This window comes from Rana temporaria, chromosome 8 (genome assembly GCF_905171775.1).
Source record: "Rana temporaria chromosome 8, aRanTem1.1, whole genome shotgun sequence".
In the NCBI taxonomy this organism is placed as follows: Eukaryota; Metazoa; Chordata; class Amphibia; order Anura; family Ranidae; genus Rana; species Rana temporaria.
In genome coordinates this window covers 105,503,181-105,523,866 of record NC_053496.1, presented here as the reverse complement: position 1 = coordinate 105,523,866, position 20,686 = coordinate 105,503,181, and the positions used below count along the sequence as shown (strand labels likewise).

The 20,686-nt window shown below is 43.4% G+C and overlaps 1 protein-coding gene across 2 annotated transcripts in view; it reads right to left on the bottom strand.

Moving 5' to 3' along the window:
* The window catches only part of LOC120908945 (core histone macro-H2A.2), a 77,085-nt gene that overhangs the window by 50,502 nt on the left and 5,897 nt on the right, over positions 1–20,686 (bottom strand). The window contains exon 1 of one of the 2 annotated variants that reach the window (XM_040320474.1): positions 7,750–7,772. The exons of the other annotated variant lie outside the window; for it this stretch is intronic. The gene's annotated coding sequence lies outside the window, so the exon portion shown is untranslated. Of the gene's footprint in view, positions 1–7,749; positions 7,773–20,686 lie in introns of those variants that run through there. 2 annotated transcript variants of the gene reach the window in all.

The window sequence follows — 20,686 nt, the reverse complement described above, 5'->3', positions numbered from 1 at the left end:
CACATCACCGCGTCGTCACCGCGTATTCTGTCCGCGGGGAATTTGGTCTGATGGTGTGTACACACATCAGACCAAATGATCCCAGCAGACATGTCCGATGAAAACGGTCCGCGGACCGTTTTCATCGGACAGGTCTGGTCGTGTGTACGAGGCCTAAAAGGAAACTGATGTCAAACATCCAATCGAGAAGGATAAAGAAGCAGTTCTATTATGGTTTATTTCAATATACACAGCCAAAACCTCCACAGAGGGACTGCTTATCCCCACCCATTTGTAACCCATATTTAAAAGAATATCAGGATGCGTCTATGCATTTCAGACTTTCATCATTCCCTTCAGCTAGCATTACACCTTAGCAAACTGTTGGCGCTATATAAATCCTGTAAAATAATATAATAATAGTAAATCAGGTAATGTTGCGCAACTGCACCTCAGCTCACTTCATGGCTCTTCACAATTTAGTAATCCAGGCCCATTATGAATCCTGATGAAGAACATTCACAATGCAGAGAGAGCAGTAGAATTCAACTTTTGGCTTTCCACGTTTCTGCATTCTATTGAACGCATGCTTCTACACATCAACTAGGAACTTATTTTTGGCTTTCGGTACAAGTATTAGTACATAGGAAGGAAATGCTGTCCCTGGTAGAGACAGTCCTCCTAATACATGAAGCAAAGAAAAGTAAAAGGCCAGCCCTGTTTTTATCAATAGATGCCGAGAAGGCTTTTGATAGGCTGGACTGGGATTTTATGTTGCAGACTTTAGATAAATATGGTATAGGATCCCGTATGATCAGATGGATAGAGGCCTTGTACTCTATACCTACGGCCCAAATTCAAGTTAATGGGACCCTCTCGGAAAGTTTTAGGCCCCTTTCACACGGACGGCTGTTTTGCTGCAGCTAAAAGCATGTTTATGTTTTGCTGGAATTCAAGACTCCAGGCACAGCGATTAGCTGCATTTGTACAGTGCTTTTAGCTGCGGTTGCATTTAGCCGCGACACGATATTGAACAGGGATCCGACTTGGATCCCTGCTAATACCAAGCACCTTGTTTGGTATGAATCTTGAGGGGGAACGCCACGCCAAATTTCAAATAAAATAACGGCATTGGGTTCCCCATACAGGAGCATACCAGGCCCTTGGGTCTGCTATGGATTTTAAGGAGAACCCCCGTACGCCGAAAAAACGATGTGGGGGTCCCCCCAAAACCCATACCAGACCCGTATCCGAGCAGCAGCCCGGCCGGGGACGAGCGAGCGCCCCCCCCCCTCCTTAACCGTGCCCGCTTAAACCCGCTCAACCCCCTCAGCATAAAGCTGCATAACCCCACTCAAGTCCCTCAGCATCAAGCTGCATAAACCTACTTTATCCCCTCAGCATCAAGCCACATAAACCCACTCGACTCCCTTCAGCATCAAACGGCATAAACTCATCCCATTCAGGCTGGGTTCACGCTGCTGCTGGATGCGACTCACAGCAAGGGGTCTGGTTCATCCCTGACCAGGGATCAGGGCCACATTTCTGCCTGAATTCACCCCTGAAACAGAGGCAAAGACGCACAGGACTCCTGTGCAACCTGCCTTGCAGCTGCCCTGGAGATATGTGAACCAGCTCCATAGAGAGCCAGTCACAATCTCCTGTCATGCAAATTGGATGGGGGGAAACCTGTGTTCAATTCGCACCTGTGTGAACCCAGACTCACAGCCTATGGGCTTCAGTGCCCCTGTGAATAAGGCCTAAGGGCTCATTTACACTTGCTTCATCTTCAACGCACATTAAAGTGCTTACCACTTCAACAAAGCGTTTTTGATGCTTCAGTGGTGCTTCGGTGAAGCTCTTTTGAAGCTTGGCAGATGCCCTGTGTGTGTGTGTGTGTGGATATCTCATGCCTGCAATTTCTCCAAAACAAAGTGAAGCTAAAGCTGAATTAAAGTCTCTCAAAAGCTGCAGGTGATTCAAGCAAGCTTTGCCATAGACTTCTATGGAGGCTTTGAAGACACTTTGAAGCACCACTAAAGTGATATTTTTGAAGCAAAACCAAAGCAAAGCAAAAGCAAGGTGTAAAACAGGACTGTAAGCTAACTATTTTATTTAGTGGCAGGAGTTTTGACTGGCGTTTAGAGAGCTTTAACAAAGCCTGTCCGAAGCCTTATTTTGAAGCCAGTGTAAACTAGCCCTTAATGTGTGTTAAAGCCGAAGCAAGTGTAAATGAGCCCTTAGGGTGAATTTTCTAAACTGTACCAGTTAAGTTTTTATCTCACTATATTATTCTCATCAAAACATTAAAATGAACATATATAAATAATTCATAATGGTGAGATCATTAATCCTTCATATTATATTGTTATTTAACTACTGAAGCCTTTGGGACCCATTTATAAGGATTGGAAGAGGTAAACGGCTTAATTTTAACGCTTATTGTTTCACCATTGGAATTTCCTGACATAAAAAGAAAATGACTCGACCTACTTGTACAGAAAACTCTGCTTTTATCTCTAAACATATTTTTTTTGGCGATTCTACACAGGTCTAATGATTCTCCTCCACAGACACCTCAGAGACAATTAACGTCACTCAGAAGAAAAGCTGCGTTGTAATCTTTGCAGCATTTTCTCTCCGCTTCTCACTTTGGGACTATTATTGTGGTGTAATTAATCATATCATAGGAGGAAATTGCTAATGTATAAGGCCGCAATCACTGTTGCTTGCATTAAAGTTTAAAAAAAAATAATTAAACAATCTGCAGAAAGAACACTGCTTACCTTTAGGCCCCTTTCACACGATCGGCCTGCAAAGATACGCCTGTCAGTTATTCAGGTGGATCTGAGCGGGCCACCCATTGACTTGTATGGGCAGGCTGATGTTAGCGGACATGTGTCTGCTGACACCAGCCTGCCATCCGAACCGACAAGATCCACTGAAAACAGATGGATGGCGATACAGGCTGTCCATTTTCATCCGATCTTCCCATAGAGAACAGCGGGGGTCTGACAGGTCCGTCCCTGCACAATGAGCAGAGACAGTCCTGTCATCCGCCTACTCAGCGGGGATCAACATAGCGATCCCCAGCTGAGCTAGCAGAGTCCGCTAAGCAGATCCATCCTGTGTGAAAGGGGCCTTAAAGGGTTTGTAAAGGATTTTTTTTTTATCTTAATAGCTTCCTTTACCATACTGCAGTCCTGGTTTCATGTCCTCATTGTTCGTTTTTGCTCTCAAGTTGCTGTAATTCTTCTCTGATCTCCACGCTTCCTGGTTGTCTGTTTTCTGATAACCACAGTACTGGGACCTTTCTCTCTGTGGTCACTAATCAAGGAGGTGTGATTACTTTTAGGTAGATTCAGAAAGAGTTAGGCCGGCTTATCAGTACATAAGCCGACCTAACTCAGAATCTACGCCGACTTATGTTTAAGCGTATGCTCAAACAGAGATACGCTTAAACATATCTAAGATACGACGGCTTGCACCGTCCTATCTTAGATTGCAATATTTTGGATGGCCGCTAGGTGGCGCTTCCATTGCGGTTGGCCTAGAATATGTAAATGAGGAGATACGCCGATTCACGAATGTACGCCCGGCCGACGCAGTACTTTTACGCCGTTTACGTAAGAGATAGGCCGCGTAAAGTAATGTCAAGTATGGCCGCCGTTCCCGGGTCGAAATGTGAATTTTTTTGCGTCGTTTGCGTAAGTCGTCCGTGAATCGGGATTTACGTAGTTTACGTCCACGTCGAAATCAATAGGCCCGTACGGCATACTTAGCCGCAATGCACACTGGGAAATGTACGCGCCCGGCATGCGCAGTTAAAAAAACGTAAAAAACGTGAGGTCAAGCGCCATTGGCATAAAACACGCCCCCCTTAAACACATTTGAATTAGGCGCCCTTACGCCCGCCGATTCAGGCTACGCCGACGTAACTTAGCAGGCAAGTACATTGTGAATCGTGTACTTGCCTCGCTAACTTACGGCGGCGTAGCTTAAATTCCTTAAGCTACGCTGCCGCAAAGTTACGCGAACGTACCTGAATCTACCCACTTGTGTCTAGTTTCTAGTTTCGTTTTTCAAACCATCACTGTTCTATGGCTCTGTATGCTCTGTACAGCAGAGAGGCAGGAAACAACATGCAAAAACGAAACTAGAAACTAAAGGTACATTATATGATTGATTTTTATCTATTTTAAATCGTTTTTAAAAGGAATCAGTTAACTATTATGTCTTTATACCCTGTAAACAGTCATTTCAGCCCAAATTTTTTTTTTATTTACAACTCCTTTAATGAGAAGTGTCTCTTGTGCTAGTGGCAGCTTTCCACTCCCCCGTGACAGGCACTCATCAAGAGTGCCAACATACCTGCCCTATTTGCCCCTCCTCAATTTCAAAGAAGCCATATTATAGCTTCAATGGATGAGAAGCAATCTATGAACGGAGGAGGTGGATCTTTCATTCATCCACCTGTTCCTCCATTTATGGATCGCGTTTCATTTAGAAAGCTATAGTAAGGCTTCTATGAATGAAGCCAAGGGGTCAAAAAAAATGCCTGAAGCCAAAAAAAGCAGCTCTAAAAACGTCCAGTGTGCATGAGGCCTTAACCACTTTAAGACCGGGCCTATTTTTCAAACTTGTTTGCCGACCGCCGCACAACGATATATGTCGGCAGAATGGCACGGCTGCGTAAAAGGACGTATATATACGTCCCCTTTAAAAAGCGACATTGTGGACGCGTGCGCCGCAAGCTCCAGGAATCCAACCGCGTGTCCCAGGACTCGATGTCCGTGGGACCCGCGATCGTGTCACGGTGAGGAAGAATGGGGAAATGCTGGTGTAAACAAGCATTTCGCCATGGTAAGGCAGGGATCACAGCTTCCTGTAATCGGAAGCGGTGATCACTGTCATGTCACACACAGCCCACCCCCCCTACAGTTAGAAGCACTCCCTAGGGCACACTGAACCACTTCAGCGCCACCTAGTGGTTAACCCCTTCACTGCCAGTGTCATTTTAACATTAATCAGTGCATTATTTTAGCACTAATCTCTGTAACAAATGACAATGGTCCCAAAAAATGTGGCAAAAGTGTCTGATGTGTCAGCCATAAAGTCGCAGTCACGATAAATCGCAGATCGCCACCATTACTAGTAAAAAGAAAAAAATTATAATAAAAATGCCATAATTCTATCCCCTATTTTGCAGACGCTATAACTTTTTTTTTTACCAAAAATATGTAGAAGAATACGTATCGGCATAAACTGAGGAAAGAAAAACTTTTTTTGTATATTTTTTGGGGATATTTATAATAGCAAAAAGTAAAAAATATTGAATTTTTTTCAAAATTGTCGCTCTATTTTTGTTAATAGTGCAAAAAAACAAACAAACAAAAAAAAAAAACGCAGAGGTGATCAAATACCACCAAAAGAAAGCTCTATTTGTGGGAAAAAAAGGACGTCAATCTTGTTTGGGTGCCACGTTGCACGCAATTGTCAGTTAAAGCGACGCAGTGCCGAATCGCAAAAAGTACTCTGGTCTTTGGCCAGCAAAATGGTCCGGGGCTTAAAGCCTTGTACACACGGTCATTCCAAACCGATGAGAATGGTCCGACAGACCGTTTTCATCGGTTCACAGCTGAAGTGGCCTGATGGTCTGATGTGCGTACACACCATCATTCCAAAAAACGATCGGGTCAGAACGCGGTGACGTCAAACACACGACGTGCTGAATAAAACGGAGTTCAATGCTTCCAAGCATGTGTCGACTTGATTCTGAGCATGCGCGGGTTTTGAACCAATGCTTTCTGTACTAACCATCGGTTTGGACCGATCGGGCAGCGGTCCATCGGTTCGGTTTTGAAGCATGGGCTATACACACGGTCGATTTGGACCGATAAAACTGAACCTCTGTCCACTCTCATCGGTTTTGTCCGACCGTGTGTACTAAGTGGTTAAAAGTTAAAATCATTTTTTTGTTTATAACACCCTAGAGCAGTGATGGCGAACCTTGACACCCCAGATGTTTTGGAACTACATTTCCCATGATGCTCATCCACTCTGCAGTGTAGTTGAGCAACATATACTTCCAAAACTTCTGGGGCGCCAAGATTCGCCATCACTGCCCTAGAGAATGAAATGGTGGTCGTTGCAATACTTTGACACACCGTATTTGCGCTGCGTTCTTACAAGCGCACTCTGGAAAAAATACACTTTTTTTAATTAAAAAATGTTTGTTCACTAGTAAGGTCAAATCAACATTTGTTTTCAATTACAACGATGAGAACATTTGAAAGAGCAGGATAGATTTTTTTTTTGCTGAATGCGTCTCTAACAGCGAAGGTGGTTTTCATTTGGGAAATTACATTCATTCCAAAAATCGAATAAAAGAAAACGAAATGTTGAAGTGCTTTCAAACAACATTCGCCCCGTCATCAAATCTAGAAAGCGCTTTGGTAAGAATGTTCGTTTGAATATCTGACATGACCTCCGAGCCCTGTCTGCATTCATTATCCTACAGAGAGTTTATATTCCATGATTTAGCACAGGAAGAACTCTCTATAGGATTGAAGCGAGTCGTTTGCCTTGTGTATTATCAGTACTCCTCTGTGTGCGCATAACCCAAAAGGCTTTGTTGTCACAGACCTAGGACGTCTGGATTGGAGCATTAGGGGGTGCGAAGAAAAACACAGTATAATAAATATTAACACATTAATAAATCTGAGATCTAGCGGTAGGGAAATCACAGCAAATAGCTCTACATTGAAGACTCTTGTCGAACATAATATGGTTTCAGATAGGAACACAAAACACAGATGGATGCAAAATAATTCTGTAACAGCCGCCGCTGAATCAACAACCCTTAACACACTGGGGATACAAATCCTTTCACACGTGCACCCGGGAGGACTCTAGATTGTTATGGTTTGTACATGCCACTTATAAATAATCCCCCTTCCAGCTGAGCATGCTTGCCAGTTGTACTGCAGCAGGATCTACGGAGCCGTAATTGCGTTCTGCGTACAATGGTTATATAGTGGGGCGTATGAGAAAAAAAAAAAAAAAGGCCTTGTCTACATTGTGCTATAGAATCCAAATCTGTCACCTTCCCATATCAAGTATCTAATGATCACCTAAGGCCCCCGTACACACGACCAAGTTTCTCGGCAGAATTCAGCCAGAAACTCGATCGGAGCCGTATTCTGCCGAGAAACCCGGCCGTGTGTACACTTTCGGCCGAGGAAACCGACGAGGATCTCGTCGGGCCAAATAGAGAACATGTTCTCTATTTCCTCGTTACTCAATGAGGAAATTTGGCTCGCTGAGATCCTCGGCGGCTTCACAAGAAACTCGACGAGCAAAACGATGTGTTTGCTCGTCGATTTTCTCGGACGTGTGTACGGGGCCTTAGAAGGGGTCAGTGATAGGCAGGAATTGAACGGATGAAGGATTTGCAGGTCTTCCTCCAATCACATAGTCAGTATTATATGCACACAGAGGAGGCCACGTTATTTATATACAACTGCACAGGGGTCCTCAGAGATTTAGGGTCCACTAATAACAGATGTGGATTGGGCAAAAGAGGATTGTAGTAGGAGGCATACTTAGGGTCCTAATGTGCTCCTATTAATTCCAATTTACCTGGACACTGCAATCACATAACATTCAGCGAAGTTGGAATTAAACCTAAATTTCTTTAAAAAAAAAAAAACATTGACGACAGGTAGGATCTAACCACTTCAGCCCCGAAGAATTTACCCCCTTCCTTACCAGAGCACTTTTTGCGATTCGGCACTGCTTCGCTTTAACTGACAATTGCGTGGTCGTGCGACGTGGTTTCCAAACAAAATTGAGGTCCTTTTTTTCCCACAAATAGAGCTTTCTTTTGGTGGTATTTGATCACCTCTGCGGTTTTTATTTTTTGCGCTATAAACAAAAATAGAGCAACAATTTTGAAAAAAAAAATGCAATATTTTTTACTTTTTGCTATAATAAATATCCCCAAAAATCTCTCTAAAAAAATAAAAAATTCCACGGTTTAGGCCGATACATATTCTTCTACATATTTCTGATAAAAAACAAATATATACATATAAATCGCAAAAATTATAGCGTCTACAAAATGTATTTATTGCATTTTTATTCATTTTTATTTTTTTACTAGTAATGGCGGCGATCTGCGATTTTTATTGTGACCATGACATTTTGACGGACATATCGGACACTTTTGACACATTTTTGGGACCACATTCATACAGCGATTAATGCTATAAAACTGCACGGATTACTGTATAAATGTGACTGGCAGGGAAGGGGTTAACACTAGGGGGCGCTGAAGGGGTTAAATATGTTCCCATAGTGAGTGATTCTTACTGTAGGGGGGAGGGGACTCACAAGGGGAGGAGACCATCTGTGTTCCTCTGTACTGGAAACACACATCGGTCTCCTCACCTCTGACAGGACATGGATCTGTGTCTTTACACACACAGATCCACGGTCCTGCAGTGATTGCGGGCAATCGCGGGTGCCCGGCGGTCATCGTGGCCGCCGGGCACGTGCACAGGGTCCAGAGCAATGCCTAGACGGCTGGGAAGCTCAGGACGTAATATGACGTCCACCCAGGATGGGACATCCCATCTGTGGACGTCATATGCCTATGGACGGGTAGGGAAGTGGTTAAACACTTTTTCACTGCATGTCAGTATTTGTGTACACTGAGCTGCACATGCGCACCTCAGTGTACAGTCACGGTGTAAATACAAAAACAGTCACTTCCAGCGCTAATAGGTCTTCCAAGGTGTGGCGTAACAGATATCAGATAAAATGGTGGTGTAAAAGGTATATATGGTATCCCAAAGCTAGGGGGATGCTGCCTTCCTCAGATGGGGTAATCCAAAAGGAACTACTAGAAAAACGGAAATGGAAAGTGTGCACACCTAGTGCATTGCCAGAGATAATTTAATAATAATTATTATTTTTTTTGTATAAGAGTGGGTACTCACAAAATGCAACTGACAAAAGGCCATAAACACAGTGCATGGGCAAGCGGGTCATGTGACAAGGGCACAAATAATAGAAAAAGTATTCAGCGCTGAAAATTATATATATATATATATATATATATATATATATATATATATATATATATATATATATATATATATATATACTAAAAACCTAATAAATGCAAGCCAGCACTAAGGACAAATTCATAAAAAAATCGAAGCTGTGAGGTGAGAGGCCATCTTTCATTCGGACACATGAGGAGCAGATAACTACAGGTAAGAGCGGCAGAACGATCTAATAAAAAAAATAGCCGCGGAACCCCCGCTTTAATCTCAATTAGATCAGATTTGGCAACGGCGGAAAATTATCAATGGTTTTTGCATCGATTGGCAGCACTGAGATACTTTGTTCATGAATATGATCAGATTTCGATTGATCAGATCATGAAATTACATGGTAGCAACAGATATGTGATAGCTAATTTACGAATATAAATTACGACTTCATCTTAACTATTAATCTAAATTGAAATGATATTACAATTTATTAAAGATGTCACAATTGGATACATAGTATAGTATGGTGACATGGAGCACAATTGGCCTGAATATGTAAACCATGCAGAAAAAAAATCTCCTAAAATCATAAACTAAGCTAAACTATTTTTAAAATATTTGAAGATTTGGGGTTAATACGTGGATACACTGGTCCTATCAGTGAAGCAATGAGATATTGACCATAGCTGTTGAGTATGCTCACTAGTACATGCACACTTTATGGCTGTGCTGTTCCTTGCAGGCGATCTCCAACCTCTATAAAGGTTGACTGCCATCTATCTCTTCTGCCAAAAGGTCAACAGACTCTAATAAGAGAGAAGCTCGAGTGACAAAACATGGCTGCCTCAGCTTATTGGACCAGAAGACAAACAAAATGGCAGATTTATGACGTCCTTTGAGTTTATTTTTTGTTTTTCTCTCCATCCATCTTTCATTACTAGTAAAGACCTAATTTGTCAACTACTAGCACTTGGTCTGGATTGCCCCTGACCTTCTACCCATATACAGTGCCTTGTATTAAAAAAAAAGTATTCATACCCCTTGAAAATTTCCAAATGTTGTCATGTTACAACCAAAAACATAAATGTATTTTATTGGGATTTTATGAGATAGACAGGGGAGGACTGAAAACTCATGGGGCCCCTGGGCAATAGAAGATTATGGGCCACACAGTATACAGACACACAGGGGCAGATCCACAGAGAGAGTACGCTGGCGTATCTACTGATACGCCGGCGTACTTTCAAATTTCCCGCGTCGTATCGTTGTTTTGAATCCTCAAAACAAGATACGACGGCATCTGGGTTAGATCCGACAGGCGTACGTCTTCGTACGCCTTCGGATCTAAGATGCAATTCTTCGGCGTCCGCTGGGTGGCGTTCCCTTCGTTTTCCGTGTCGAGTATGCAAATGAGCTATTTCCGACGATCCACGAACGTACGAGCGGCCGGCGCATTCCTTTACGTTGTCTCTAGTCGGCTTTATTCGGCGTATAGTTAAAGCTGCTATTTCGTGGTGTACTCAATGTTAAGTATGGCCGTTGTTCCCGCGTATAATTTAATTTTTTTTTGCGTAAGTCGTTCGTGAATCGGGATGGACGTAATTTACGTCCAGGTCAAAACCAATGACGTCCTTGCGACGTCATTTAGCGCAATGCACAGCGGGAAATTTAGGGACGGCGCATGCGCAGTTCGTTCGGCGTGGGGACGCGGTTCATTTACATGAAATATGCCCCCTACCCGCCCAATTTGAATTCCGCGCCGTTACGCCGCTTGAGATACACTACGCTGCCGTAACTTACGGCGCAAAATCTTTATGGATTCGAACCAAAGCCAGGTAAGGTACGGCGGCGTAGCGTATCTCAGATACGATGCGCCGGGGCAGATCTTTGTGGATCTGCCCCACAGAATACACATACACTGAAAAATGTACTGGAGAGGGGGGGCAGGTCTAATCTTGGTATTTTTTTTTAAAAAACACTGATTTTTACATACTGTCCCTGGTTTTACAGAGGCTGGCAACCCTGATGGGGCCCCCTAGTGGCATGGGGCCCTTGGGCAGTGCGGAATGGACAGTCCGCCCCTGGTGACAGACCAACACAAAGTGGCACAAAATTCTGAAGTGGAAAGAAAATGATAAATGGTTTTCAAAAGGTTTTACAAATAAATATGTGAAAAGTTTGGCGTGTATTTGTATTCAGCCCCCTTTTACTCTGATACCCCTAACTAAAACCTGGTGGAATCAATTGCCTTGAGAAGTCACATAATTAGTAAACAGAGTGTGGAAAATTTCAATGGTTATGAATACTTTTTCAAGGCACTTTAGATAGTGTAATGCCGCATACAGACGGTCATTTTTTGTGATGAAAAAAAATGACGTTTTTGAAAACGTCATTTAAAATGATAGTGTGTGGGGAAAATGTCGTTTTATGTCTTCAGAAAAACGACCAAAAAAAAATTCGAACATGCTCGAATTTTTTGTGTCGTTTTTCAAAATGTCATTTTTTGTGTCAATGAAAATGATAGTGTGTGGGCAAAACGACGTTTTTGAACCCGCACATGCCCAGAAGCAAGTTTTGAGACGGGAGGTAAAACTACCATTCATAATGGAGTAAGCACATTCATCACGCTTTAACAGACAAAAAAGCACGAATCATCTTTTACTAACAAGTAACCAGCTAAAAGCAGCCTCAAGGCGAATAGAACTTCCCCTTTAGAGTGCCGTCACTTTGTTCATCATTTTTCAAAATGATGGTGTGTATGCTCCATAGTTTTTGAAAATGAAGTTTCAAAAATGTCATTTTTTTTTCATCACAAAAAACAACCGTCTGTATGGGGCATTAATGTGCTTAAGGGCCCTTTCACACGGGGCTGTCCATGTGCGGGCTTTGCTTTAGCTCAGCAGGGATCGCTCCATCCCCGCTGAGCAGGCAGATGACAGGGCTGTCTCTGTACACTGTGCAGGGACCGACCTGTCAGAGTGCCGCTCTCCCCTATGGGGGAATCGGATGATGACAGACTGTAGAGTTCGTTGTCACCCAATCCGATCTGCCAGATGGAAAGAAAAGTAGGTTTTCCTCTGTCACACTTTGGCGGATCGGAGCGGGTCGGATGTCAGCGGGCAGGGGTCAAGTCCTGGGGAAAAAAGTGTGGGAACTCCCACCCAAGATCCACTCCCCCACCCAAAAAAAATGATACGCTCATATGCATAATTACTAAACCGCATGTTTGTTTGTTTTTTTTCGATCCACTGTACCTTAGTAATCCTTTATGTTACTGGCCGCTTCCTGTATATGGATTCATGCCGCAATGTCTCCTGGGAGCTTTTGTCATTGTTCCCAGGAGACATTGCGGAGGTCTGCCACGAGTTATCGCGGGTTTTTGAAAGAAGCAATGTCTCCTGGGAACAATGACAAAAGCTCCCAGGAGACATTGCGGCATCGAGGAAGTGACGGAATACCCACACACTACCTGATGAATCCATATACAGGAAGCGGCCAGTAACATAAAGGATTACTAAGGTTCGCCTGCCCCGGACAGTGACTCGAGCTGGGCATCGCCACTTAGGATTGCCTCGGGCGGCTCGGCTGCTCTAGTTCGCAAAGGGAACCGAGTTCCTGCTGTGAAAAAAGTGCAGGAACTCTGTTCCCACACGTTCCCGCAGGACTTGAGCCCTGTCAGCGGGCATGTCACCGCTGACATCCATGGCTCCATGAAGGAGCACGGAGTGCCCGTTCAGGTCCACCGAAAAAACTGGCAGGCGGACCTAAACGGTCCGCCCGTGTAAATGGGCCCTTAAGATAACGGCAACATCATAAACCTGCATTCATTCCACTATTCATCCACCAGATTTGTTCTTGCAACTTGTTTTGCAGGGCAGCTTGTTCACAGGTCTGCTGGTGCTGTAACTGGTAAAGACATACAAAGAAGCCCTTTCTAGTTAAATTTCTACATCTAATATTCTCTCCAATTACCGAGAGCCTGGTCCATTAGGTACTCAATATACAACGATGGTACTAGAGCTGCACCACTTTGGCTAAAATGAGAATCACGATTTTTTTGCATAGAAGATAGATCACGATTCTCTCACGATTCTCGTGGCATAACATCAACTTTCACATTAAAACAAAAAAAAGAAAATCGGACTAACTTTATCTTTTTTTTTTTTTTTTATTAATTGAAGTGTATTTTTCCCCCCAAAATTGCATTTGAAAGACTGCTGGGCAAATACAGTGTGACATAAAATATTACAGCAATTGCCATTTTATTCCCTAGGGTCTCTGCTAAAAAATATATAACGTTTTGGGGTTCCAAGTAATTTTCTATCAAAAAATATTGACTTCAGAAAAAGATTTGGACTTTAAGTGGTTAAACGTCCTGCATTTACACACAGCCCTTTGCTCTATGAAGGAAGTTAGTTACAATGTTTCATGTTATTACAAACTTGCCAGACTCAGATTTTTTCTTTACACAAAGAAGTTTATCCCTTTGATCTAAGAAAGAAGCATTAGTTACAATGTTTCCTGTTAAGATATTTTCTTTTGACAGCTGAGTGAGCAGATAAAGTCTCTCCACTTGTTATATGAAAGAATCGGCAAACTCTGCATTGGAGATCGTCAGGGGGGTTGAATCGAGATCACAATTTTTTACCAATTAATTGTGCAGCTCTATATGGTACTTGGCTTTATAGCTATTACAACATAAATGGGCTATGCATAAGCAGCGATTACCTGCGTATGAACGGCTCTGATGCAGACTTGCCCTTAGGCCCGGTTCACACTGGTACGACATACACTTCGACTTTGAGAGCACGCCTCATCACAAGTCGCACCCCATTAGGTGCAATGGAGCCGTTCTAAGAGGAGCAACGTCAGTCATGCTGAAGTTTTGGCTGTGTGAACTGGGCCTGAAGGAGTCTTCCTAGGAGATAAATTTAAGGGGCCGGATTCAGATACATTGGAGTATCTTTCGGCGGGGCGTAACGTATCTCAGATACATTAGGGCGCAAGTTCTGTATTTAGAAAGAACTTGCACCCTAAGTTACGGCGGCGTAACGTATGTGGTCTGGCGTAAGCCCGCCTAATTCAAATGTGGATGATGTGGGCGTGTTTTATTCAAATTCACTGTGACACACGTATTCGTCGTATTTTACGAACGGCGCATGCGCCGTTCGTGAAAAAATCCCAGTGCGCATTCTCGAAATTACGCCGCAAATTGTCAATGCTTTAGACGTGAACGTAACTTACGTACAGCCCTATTCGCGAACGACTTACGCAAACGACGTAAAATTTACAAAATTCGAAGCGGGAACGACGTCCATACTTAACATAGGATACCCCTCATATAGCAGGGGTAACTTTACGCCGTAAAAAGCCGAACGTAATCGACGTAAAAAAATGCCTCGGGCGGACGTACGTTTCTGAATCGGCGTATCTACCTAATTTGCATATTCAACGCGGAAATCTACGGAAGCGCCACCTAGCGGCCAGCGTAAATATGCAGCCTAAGATACGACGGTGTAAGAGCCTTACGCCGGCCATATCTTAGTAAGATTCTGGCGTATCTTGCTTTCTGAATACAGAAAGAAGATATGCCGGCGCTTCGTAGCACTTACGCGGCATATCAATAGATTGATACGCCGACGTAAAGGCTATCTGAATCCGGGCCAATGTGTGTGTAAGAATACATATTGAACTTGCTTATCTGTAATTAGGTTTGTATTAAATCCTGAAATATGTACAAACAGAAATCACTTGAAGTGCAGAGAACAGAATGATCACATGATCGCTGCAGTGTTCTGTGTACTAGAAGGGACCCTGTAGAGGACCGACTTGTCCTCTGTTAAGGGCTCCAGACAGCCATCTTGGGGAGGATTTGATGGCCATTTTTTTGGTGACCATATTTATAAATATCACTTACTGCATAACAAGGGGGCCCTTGAGAACAGTCACCATCATGTGAAGCTCAGAGTTTGGCCCGCTCTACCATCCCTTCTACCAAGAAGGGTTGCTTCCTGACAGAGCAAGGGTCCTTCATAGAAGGAAAGGTAGACCAGGCTGCCATCATATGAGACGCAGGTTCATCTTACATGAGGGATTTCCCTTCTGGGGAGAACCCATAAGTGCACCAGAATAGAGAATGCAAGGCTTTGGGAAAGACTTCACCCTTAGTGGCAGAAAGTTTGGAGGGGCAGACAAGACAAAAGCGTCATCTTTTAGGAGAGCCCCCACATCACTGACTACCTGGAAGTAAAAGTTATAAAGGATGTCTATTTTATTGAGAGTTGCCTTGGAAATGCTTTCTTATGACAACAAGATTGCTTGCCAACAAATTATGTTGAAATAAAAACTGTTAAAAATACGATACAAACCCCATTGGACATTCCATGTATTTAATGTGCTGGGAAAAAGATTGAGAAGAAGAGAGACTGCTAATGAGCGGCACAAAGAGCACTGGGAAGAAGTAAAAAAAATCTTGCGTCTCTTATTAGTTACAGCAGATTGACTGCTTGGGGCTGTAGCGTTCTGCTGACCTGGTGCAGTGTGGGCCCCTCAAATTGGAGCTACTGGGAATGGAGAATCAAGGAGTTCGCCATGGTAAATTGTGTATCCAGAGGCGGCTCTTTAATTAGGCAGTCGCCTAAGGCCTCGCACTCACAGGGGCCTCGCAGCCAGCTAACTTGCCCAATGCATTACCCCAGTTTTGAGGGACAGGGGACCTTAACGCTGCTGTGCTTAGGCAGCATTATGAGCCCTGACTCAGGAGCGGGGCTGCCAGCGTCCCTAACAACCAGTGAATATCGGTAACACCACCCCTTGTGACATCAATGACCCAGCATGCTCTCAGTCAATGTCGTCACAAGGAGCGGGTTCACCAGGTGAAATTTTACCGGGTGGCCCCCGCCCCTTAGTTATTAAAGAGCAGGATCTGGGGGCCGCCTTGTTAAATGGGGCATCCAAATTCCGATAAGCCCACAGACCCCCAAAACCACCGGCCAGGGTTGTGGAGGAAGAGGCTCTTGTCCTTGAACTATTTTTTCCCCCCATCATGGGCGTGAGTGGGGCCCCATGTCAAGTTTTGCCTAAAGCCTCACAAAGCCTAGAGCTGCCTCTGTGTGTATTCATAGATACGACCTGGATTTCTAACCCTTCTACGATAGAACTTTTTGGAAAGCCCTTGCAGGATTCTGCAGCTAAGATTAACCTTCACAGAGGAGTGATTGCAACTCGGACATATCCAAGTCACTGGGGGAGACCTGACTTTAAAGGGGAGTTCCACCCACAATTTCACTTTTTAAATATAAATACCCCTGTAATACACAAGCTTAATGTAGTCTAGTAAAGTTAGTCTGTAAACTAAGGTCCGTTTTGTTAGGTTGTTACAGCATTTGGATCGTTTATAATCTAGAAATAGACCGTGGCCATCTTAAGTGTGGGCATCATGAAGCCAGACTGTATGACTTCCTGGATTTCAGCTTTGCATATCTCGCACATGCTCAGTGCACAAGCAATGTAATGGGTTTCAGTCAGGTTTGCAAGGACTACTGGGAAACATGATGCCTATCCCAGAAACCCTTGCAAATAGCCTAGGCTAATGAGGAGGAAGTAATGAAGGACTACAAAATAAAGGTATTTACAAGCAACAAATTAAATAAAAATTGTCCATTCTGAACACTATGAGATTAGAGCATGCACCACAGACAAACATTAAAAAATGGGTGGAACTCCACTTTAACAAACTGTTACGAATATGGTGTAGACTCTTCTACACACCCCATCCTACCCCCTGAACGTTCCTACTGGTCAGTGCTTGCTGTCCATCATAGTGACAGGCCAATACATAGTGCCGGCACTATCCAGTAGCTTGGACTGTCATAATTGTCTGGGATGTGGCCCTGACAGGGAGGTTTAGGGGGCAGGTATTTGCACCTTAATGTGCCGCATGCACATCATACTTGCAGCAATCCCCCCATCCCTCACAAACTTATGACCTTCAGGCAGGAGAAGGTACTGCAAGCACTAATGGGTAAAATGAAATGACTTGGCATTAAAGCTCTGTACACATGGGCTGAATGTTGGGCGGCATTGGCCAGTTCAATAGAAACCACCTGACATTCAGACCATGTGTACTGTAGCCGGTCCGACAGAAGCTGATCATTCAGCCGGCTTCTGTCTAAGGGCCATGACTAAACAAGGTCTGCTGACCAGCTTCTGATCAGCTCTCTCAGCCAATGGCTCAGAGCACTGGCCGGAGTGTTCTGGCGGGGGGGAGGGGGGTGTCCCCTGGCGTCGAAACACAATAGAACAGCAGGGGAGATCGCTGTACCAACATCAGATTGTTAGTACAGTGGCACCTGTCCTCATATTTCACAGTTTTGTTAAAGCTAAAGGAGATTGTACAATCAGATTGTATAGTATATGAGCAGCTTAGAACACTATGGGGTAACTAAAACTGGCACACTCAGAATCTGGTGCAGCTGTGCATGGTAGCCAATCAGCTTCTAACTTCAGCTTGTTCCATTAAAGCTTAAAAAATGGAAGTTGATCGGTTTCTTTGCAGAGTTGAACCAGATTTTGCACTTTCTAGTTTTAGTAAGGCTCCATTTACACTGATGCGACTTTGGAGGCACACAATCGCATGACAAGTCTCAGCCCATTGATTTCAATGGCATCCGTTTCACTCTATGCCACTTAAAGTCACAGGTCCCTGCACTACTAGGGGGCGACTTGAGTGCCAGAGAGTGTAAAGTCGCATTAAAGTCACACTCAAAAATCACGCAACTTTAAGAAGCAACGTTTTATAGTGGCCATACATACATTGATAAATGATCAATCTCTTACAATAGGTCTAATCGATCTATAGCTGAAAACCTATTTGATCGATATGCCACACACACACAAGAATGTGGGTTTTAATTAATAGTTAAGAAAAATTTGCTTAGAATTCGCAATGCATCTAGTATGCACCCAGGCTTACAGGGCCAGATTCTCGTAGATCGGCGTAGTATCTTTGCGCGGGTGTAACATATCCGATTTACGTTACGCCTCCGCAACTTAGACGGGCAAGTGCTGTATTCTCAAAGCACTTGCTCCGTAAGTTGCGGCGGCGTAGCGTAAATAGGCCGGCGTAAGCCCGCCTAATTCAAATTTGGAACAGGGGGGTGTGTTTTATGTAAATAACTCGTGACCCGACGTGATTGACGCATGCGCCGTCCGTGGAATATCCCAGTGTGCATTGCTCCAAAGTACGCCGCAAGGACGTATTGGTTTTGACGTGAACGTAAATGACGTCCAGCCCCATTCACGGACGACTTACGCAAACGACGTAAAATATTCAAAATTCGATGTCGGGAACGACGTCCATACTTAACATTGGTACGCCACCATATAGCAGGGGTAACTTTACGTCGGGAAAAGCCTAACGTAAACGGCGTATCTGGTTGCGTCGGCCGGAAGTACGTTCGTGAATTCGCGTATCTAGCTGATTTACATATTTCTAGGCGTCAGTCCAGTGCATTTTTCTTTTTCTGCATCAAAAACTCATGGATAGTAGTAGGGCTATGAAAAAATCAAGTAGGTAGGTCAAATCGATTCATATTTAAAAAAAAAAAAAAAAAAAAAACATTTTTTTTCCCCAGGACGGGTGCTAAGAATCCTAATATTACCGGGTGCAGACCCTCACAAAAGACCCTCCTGTATTGATATCCTCTCCAGGGTGTGCAGGGGAGAAGTCAGTCATCCGCGATCCCGGGATAGGGCCGTACGCCGCGGACTAGGCCGAAGCCGCGGCCTCGCCTAAGAAATCCTGCCCGTAGCTCCTCAGGACCTGCGCTAGAGTCCTCCTGCTACCGGGTGCGGACCCTCACAACTGACCCTTCTGCCTTGCTGGCCTCTCCGGGGTGTGCAGAGGAGAAGTCAATCCGCCATGATCCTGGGAAAAGGCCGCACGCCTCGCCTAAAAACTCCTGCCTGCAGCTCCTCAGGACACTGATGCTAAATGATCGATAATATTCTGCACTGGACGATCGTACTTATAGATGTATAGAATAAGCCATTTATAAGGGCAAGTTTACACCAGATGCAGTTGGGTGTGTTTTGTTTTTTTATTTTTTAACGCACTGTAAAGGCTGTTTTACACCACAAAAAACGCACTTCAGATCCGTTCTGGATGCGTTTTTTGCATGTGTGTTTTTAACGCGTTTCCGGATGCATTCCATATGTTTGTTTTTCTTCTTTTTTCCTGTTTGTTGTCCCCCCCGTACTGGGAGCTGGTGCATTTTTGAACGTCCATCAAAATAAAAAATAAAAAAACTATTTGAATCGTAAATCAAGTTTTTTTATATAAAAAAAAAATTGAAATCACAGATTTTTTTAGAGGAAAAAAATAAATACAAAATAAAATCGCCCAACTCTAGATAGTAGGTTATATGGTTTCCAATTACATAGTTCACACCAGTGCAATCTGTTTCAGAAAAAAAAAAGTAGAAGAACATGCTGCATTTTCTCTGCACTGAACTGTAATGTAAAACACACCAAAACGCATCAAAAATGCACCAGCTCCCAGTACGGGGGGAAAAAACAACAAAAAAACAACAACATGCATCCGAAAACGCATGATAAACGCGTTAAAAATACACATGCAAAAAACGCATCCAGAACGGATCTGAAGTGCGTTTTTTGTGGTGTGAAACGGCCTTTACAGTGCGTTAAAAACTAAAAAAAATAAAACACACCCAACTGCATCTGGTGTAAACTTGCCCTTATAAAGGCTTATTCTATACATCTATAAGTACGATCGTCCAGTGCAGAATATTACCGATCATTTAGCATCAGTAGTACTGTGAAACATTCTTCATAAATGCGATCATGTTTTGAGCGATCAGACTATGCGATTAAATGGAAATAAAATTGCGATCGATAACTCACAATAATAAGTTACAATGGCATTTAGCGATCACTCGAAATCCACTTCCTTATGTGTGGCCTATTGATTGTATGGGTTGTCGGAAGATATCGATCGGAGGAGAAAAAAAAAAAATCATTTATAGAAGTGTGTATGGCCACCATATTATTCTTGTAATAAACTATCTTTACAGACAAGTGTGGTCACTAATATGTTAAATGGTTTCCAGTCAGGCCGGTCTCCTATCTAACCAGGAAGTATACACAAGAGGCCTCTTAAAAACAACACAGGAAAGGAAATGGTGTCCGCTGTGGATAGTGGAAGTTATACATACACACTACTTTCTATTATTTTGCCTATAACCTGACAGCTGACATAGTATTACAATACACGCACATGGCCAGAAAAAAAAAAAAAAAACCACGCAATTCAATGCGGTTTTTTTTTGTATACAGATCTGCATTCAGGTGTATTGTTTTCAATGGGGGACATGCAAAAGGTGCTTTAATATGTACTATTAAGATCCATAACCACACATGGAAGATCTGCATCGGAGGACATGCATCGTACGCGCACACACACACACACACACACACACGTAAACGCATGTAAACGCATATACATAGATGCAAAAAGTGTATTCTGGGATTGAAAACAGTAAAATATCCACTTCCAGTCCTGGGCCTTTTCTGGTAGTTTTTGTTTACATGTAATAATCAGTATTTTTTTGCTAGAAAATTACTTG